At 40.2% G+C, this 6,362-nt stretch overlaps 1 long non-coding RNA gene across 2 annotated transcripts; it reads left to right on the top strand.

Annotated features, from left to right (window-relative positions):
* LOC104758430 lies at positions 5,005 to 6,356 on the top strand. 2 transcript variants are annotated; one of them, XR_762721.2, is made up of 4 exons: positions 5,005 to 5,474; positions 5,597 to 5,858; positions 5,957 to 6,021; positions 6,106 to 6,356. It is a non-coding gene; the product is annotated as an uncharacterized LOC104758430 (long non-coding RNA). The 2 variants fall into 2 exon arrangements; XR_762720.2 differs by having other exon boundaries at positions 5,007 to 5,474; positions 5,957 to 6,356.

Raw genomic sequence — 6,362 nt, 5'->3', positions numbered from 1 at the left:
GGTTTGAAAACAGGGAACTCACTCAACTGCTTGATGATTCTTATTCGCACTCTTCATTTACCTGACTCAAGAACTTACTTCTTATACTTAACCATGATAAGCATCAACATTCCTTACTCAAATCCCACAATCCCTTAGAATCTCTGAAATCTCAATTGTCATCTCATTAGTTAATATTAAAGCACAAATAAGGTGAATTCTTACCTTGGATGTATTGATCAGTGGCATATGGACTCTCTTCAGGCCAAGACATTCTTCTTACATCTCCTTTTCCTCTCCCTTTTCTCACTTCCAAATTTTTTTTTTTTTTTTTAAATCAAAGGTGTAAGTGAATACCAGGGTCATCGGTAATTTACCTATCCCTCACTTCCAAGCTTTGTGTTATCATTTGACTCAAGAGTAGAATAATGAGGTCACAGGTAATTTACCTACCTCTCTAAACTGATCAAAATCATCTCATCTTTTATTCTTTTTGTTTTCTAAAGCACTGAAGGGAAGAGAGAGGGGAGACATACTTTAAAAAATTGCACTGTCTTGTATGGCCCGAAGAAGAAGTCCAGTCCACTGATTTCCAACCTCAAAGTAAGAGATTAAGTCCGGTTAAAATCCTGATAAAAGTTGAGACAAAATTAGATCAATTAGATATCCACTGAATAAGGGTTTTCAGGATTGTTGATAAGGCTCATAGTCTTTCTAAGCTTCAGTTCTGAGATCAAGAATAGTAAAATAATCATTAGAGTGTTAGCCAAATAAGAGAAATCATTAGTCAAGATCATAATTCCCAAAGACAAAAAAGAAAAATTTTGAAAAATTTGACTCAAACTTTATGGTTTTGACTGACACAACTGAAACTCAAAAACAAAAACATAGTTAGTAGATAACCTCCCCCAGACTTAAACAACACTGTCCTCAGTGTTATCAAGTAAGAAGAAAGCAAAAAGAAAAATAAGCAAAAATGAATGAGTAGGGAAAGTATGAACCAAAATCGGATTAACTCATCTGTGATGGTGGTGTCGATCGACACTCTAGTGGCATGGATCGACACTTTCTGCGTCTGCAGAGTTTTTGCCCAGAAATCCATAGTTAGTTGCTGTTAATTTGTGTCCCTCTCAATCCTTGGACGTTAGCACTGCTAATAATCACTCAAACACAATATTAAACGCAACATGATAGATAGAAGTTCATAATTCATTACTAATTCAAACTGACTCAATGCAAAAACAAAAATGACTCAAAAGGAAAAGAAAAACCTATGAGTGGGTTACCTCCCACTAAGCGCTTGTTTTCAGTCATTAGCTTGACTGTGCTGGAGCTCAGGCATCCGGTGGATCAGAACGTGGCAGTGAATGCCTCTGAGTGAATGACCTCTTCATCTAAGGTGGTGTATAAGCTTTAGGTGCATGAGGCTTGCCAAGTATGCGAGGAACAGGACCAGGGCGGGATTTAGGGATGGGTTTGCTTCTTTTTAGCCCTGCAAAATCATCAACAGAAGAAACAAGCGCTCTACGATAATCTAGTGGCTTGGTTAACTGTAAAACAGTCTTTGTACCTTTGAAATTGTTATTGATGATAGGAGAAGGTTTGTGTGAAGAAGATACATACCTTGGCCTTACCTGAGAACTCTGAAGTGTGGAGGGGGAAGTCTTCTTTTTGGGAACAGGTTTATGACTTGCAGCATCGGTGTTGGACAAGGTTGAACTCGTATGTGGAGGAGTGTCGATCTATGCCTCCTCTGTGTCGATCGATGCCTCCTCTGTGTCGATCGACACTGAGCCTGTTGCTCGTGTTGCAGAAACTTTCTCAACAGAAAAGTCTGTCCATCAATAGTAGGAGCCCTCCTCAGCTTATCCATCTCAAAATTCATACTCAATCCATCCACATTCAGTGCTATGTGCCCCTTCTGCACATCTATGATTGAACCAGCTGTAGCCAAGAAAGATCTTCCCAAGATGAGAGGATCTTTAGGCTCTGTATCATACTTCAGCACCACAAAGTCAGTAGGAATCATGAAGTTCCCAACCATAACTGGAATATCCTCTAAAACACCTTCAGGAATTCTTCGGGAGCGATCAGCCAGGATAAGAGAAATTTGAGTTGGCTTGAATTCTGTCATCCCAAGTCTCACAGCAACAGAATGTGGCATCAAGTTGATGCTAGAGCCAAGATCACAAAGAGAGTGAGCAAACCTTCATGTGGAGATGGAGCAATCTAACACAAAACTTCCAGGATCAGGTAGCTTCTTAGCAGTCCTACACTGAATTGCTGCACTCACTTTCTCAGAGACTACCACTTCTTGCTTCCTCTCTTTCCTCCTTTGAACAGGCTGATTTAACAGAATTGCACTGACATCCTTAGTTAGCAAAGCTCCTTCCTCAGGGCTCAAACCATTTGATACCATTCTCTTCACATACCGCTTAAGAGGTGGTGAAAGCTTTACTGCATCAATCAAAGACATCTCAATCATTACCTTGTCCATCATTGCCTTGCATCTAGCTTCCTCAAGCTCCTGCTTGGACCTTCTTGGCTTAGGAAAAGGGACTTTAGGCTTATACACCCTCTCAACAGCTACTGGAACCTGAGATTTTGCAGTTTCGGGTTCTGTCTGGGATGAGTGTCGACCGACACCCAGGTGGTGTCGATCGACACCATCGTCTGAAGTCGAATTCTCCGTCGATTGCTCACCTTGTTCTGCAGAAGTAATTTCACCTTGATCTTCACCTCTCACTGATATGGCATTACAAGAATGTTTGGGATTTGACTCAGTTCTCCCAAGGAGGAATCCCTCTTGCCTTTTGACAGACCCAACAGTCTTAATAACTTGATTCTCTAGCTTCTTGACATGAATGTTCAATGCATCTATCTTCCCATTCAGCTCAGTGTAGACATTGTCAATCTTTCCATCGAATGTCACTGTCAATTGCTCCTGTCCTTGCAAAACCTGCTCAAGCATGGCTTCCATTCTACTTTCTGAAGAATTCTTAGGAGGAAGAGACTGATAAGATGAGTTCCCATAAGTTCTTGTATAGCCATTGTTCTGTTGCTGCTTCTGGTCACCATTGTAAGGTCTGTTGCCTTGCTGATTACCGAATCTCTGTCCCTGATATCCAGCTCCATACACATAGTTGACATTCTCTTCTGTATTCTCTGGCTCTGGCTCAAATGTCTCAACTTCAGCAGCAAATTGGACTGACTTCTTTCCTACAAGAAGATTGTGCACTGAATCCAGCTTAGCATTAACAGAAGCTAACTGATTTGAATCATATCCTCCATGCAATCTCTTTCTCTCAACATCAGCTCTCTTGGTACTATTGCTAGCAGCTAAGTTCTCAATCAAACATTCAGCATCTTCTGGAAATCTTGTCTTGAAATTCCCATGACTTGCAGCATCTAAAGCCAAATGATACTCTCAGTCACACCCTCTAAAGAAGATATTTACACTACAAGAAATATTGGCATTGATAGCATAAAAGCATAACACGTTTTTCGCAAATGCTATAATAAATAAAATTTTGGAAATGGTACTATATAATAGCATTTTAAAAACNGCTTCTTAGCAGTCCTACACTGAATTGCTGCACTCACTTTCTCAGAGACTACCACTTCTTGCTTCCTCTCTTTCCTCCTTTGTGGAGGCTGGTTTAACAGAATCGCACTGACATCCTTANTGTGCACTGAATCCAGCTTAGCATTAACAGAAGCTAACTGATTTGAATCATATCCTCCATGCAATCTCTTTCTCTCAACATCAGCTCTCTTGNTTCTCTTCACATACCGCTTAAGAGGTGGTGAAAGCTTTACTGCATCAATCAAAGACATCTCAATCATTACCTTGTCCATCATTGCCTTGCATCTAGCTTCCTCAAGCTCCTGCTTGGACCTTCTTGGCTTAGGAAAAGGGACTTTAGGCTTATACACCCTCTCAACAGCTACTGGAACCTGAGATTTTGCAGTTTCGGGTTCTGTCTGGGATGAGTGTCGACCGACACCCAGGTGGTGTCGATCGACACCATCGTCTGAAGTCGAATTCTCCGTCGATTGCTCACCTTGTTCTGCAGAAGTAATTTCACCTTGATCTTCACCTCTCACTGATATGGCATTACAAGAATGTTTGGGATTTGACTCAGTTCTCCCAAGGAGGAATCCCTCTTGCCTTTTGACAGACCCAACAGTCTTAATAACTTGATTCTCTAGCTTCTTGACATGAATGTTCAATGCATCTATCTTCCCATTCAGCTCAGTGTAGACATTGTCAATCTTTCCATCGAATGTCACTGTCAATTGCTCCTGTCCTTGCAAAACCTGCTCAAGCATGGCTTCCATTCTACTTTCTGAAGAATTCTTAGGAGGAAGAGACTGATAAGATGAGTTCCCATAAGTTCTTGTATAGCCATTGTTCTGTTGCTGCTTCTGGTCACCATTGTAAGGTCTGTTGCCTTGCTGATTACCGAATCTCTGTCCCTGATATCCAGCTCCATACACATAGTTGACATTCTCTTCTGTATTCTCTGGCTCTGGCTCAAATGTCTCAACTTCAGCAGCAAATTGGACTGACTTCTTTCCTACAAGAAGATTGTGCACTGAATCCAGCTTAGCATTAACAGAAGCTAACTGATTTGAATCATATCCTCCATGCAATCTCTTTCTCTCAACATCAGCTCTCTTGGTACTATTGCTAGCAGCTAAGTTCTCAATCAAACATTCAGCATCTTCTGGAAATCTTGTCTTGAAATTCCCATGACTTGCAGCATCTAAAGCCAAATGATACTCTCAGTCACACCCTCTAAAGAAGATATTTACACTACAAGAAATATTGGCATTGATAGCATAAAAGCATAACACGTTTTTCGCAAATGCTATAATAAATAAAATTTTGGAAATGGTACTATATAATAGCATTTTAAAAACGCTATACCTCAAATAAGTAAGCGGAAAACTAAAATTGGCTCTGTAAACCTAAATTTTTGATAAAGCGGTAACAAGTAGCTAATTTTTTTGGTTTTGCGCCTAAGTGTCCAATGTAAAAGATATAAAATGTTTATTATATTCTTTTATAACAAAAGTAAGATCTGAGTCTGTGTCTCTCCACCTTCAAACCCAAAATCGATATCTTCCTATGTGCATCTCAGATCCGTTTCTTACAACCCAAATTCTTCTCTTTTAGCTCTTCCTTTCATAAACAATAGTTGCCTCCGGTTTCGTCTTTCTCACCGGCGCTGCTTGATGTGAGTGAGAATTCAGCAACACTTCATCACTCAATCAATCTCTCTCGAAATTGATGTTTGTTTTCTCGACGACCGTTTCCCAATATCCGAAATCGATCTCCGTCTCTTCCCACAGTTTCAGCATCACTGAGAAGCAGCATAGAAGCAGTCACAATAACGAACCCTCTATCCCAACATACGAGAAACCAATTCGGTTTCGGATCTGAATATCATCTCCAGATCGAGAAGAGAAACTGGTTACCGTCGGAGAAGGTTTGTTGGTTCTGCCTCTCTTTCCCCCTTTGAATCTGGGTTTGGAATCAGAATTTCTAGTTGTGCTTTGGTTAACTTCTTATTTAGAGGCTTCATGAGTTTAACTTCTTCTTTGGACGAAGGTGGGTCGTGCCTAGAATCAAACGGTGGTGATGCTACAGCTGTAGCCACGAAGCCCAAAGGAGATGGAGAGGACCCAGAGCAACCAAAGCTTTGAGCTGTGTTAAACTCTGATATTGTTAGGGAAAAGCCTAATGTTAAGCGTGGACAGATGTTGCTGGGCTTGAAGGTGCTAAACAAGCTTTGAAGGAAGCTGTGATTTTGCTTGTTAAGTTCACACAGTTCTTCACCGGTGAATGTTTCTACTTTCAATTTTCAAATTGAGTATGTCTTATCTCTCATATGCTCCTATTGTAAGCTACCAGACATTCTTGTGATTTGGATCTGCAATTCAGAGAAGCTGATTGTGTGTCATTTTGCAGTGTGAATTAGTGGTGAGGACTGCGAGAAATCTGATTGTGGTGACAGTTGAGTTCAAGGAGACCATGTAAGTCACTTACCTATCTCGTGCTACTTACGTTTTTTAACTTTGCTAGGGCGGATAATGAGCAAGCCATCTTCCGCTTAAAAGCTTTTATTCTATGAACTACACATTGGTGATTATAATGTCGAACTTATGGCTGATATAAGGTGAATGTTTTGTTTATCCGATTCTCTACTTGTTTTATAGATAACTTTAGTGTTGATTCTACTCACCCATAAGTCTCTGATTTTTGAGTTTGAGCTAAAATTTCTTTATTTGATCTGTCAACGTTTTGGGTTAGTGAATATCTTCCTTTTCTTTACCACAAAAGCACCTTAGTATTGTATTAACGAGTTGAAAGTATT

The sequence above is a fragment of the Camelina sativa genome, chromosome 17, assembly GCF_000633955.1.
Source record: "Camelina sativa cultivar DH55 chromosome 17, Cs, whole genome shotgun sequence".
Lineage (NCBI taxonomy): Eukaryota > Viridiplantae > Streptophyta > Magnoliopsida > Brassicales > Brassicaceae > Camelina > Camelina sativa.
This window is presented reverse-complemented; position numbering and strand designations above follow the sequence as displayed.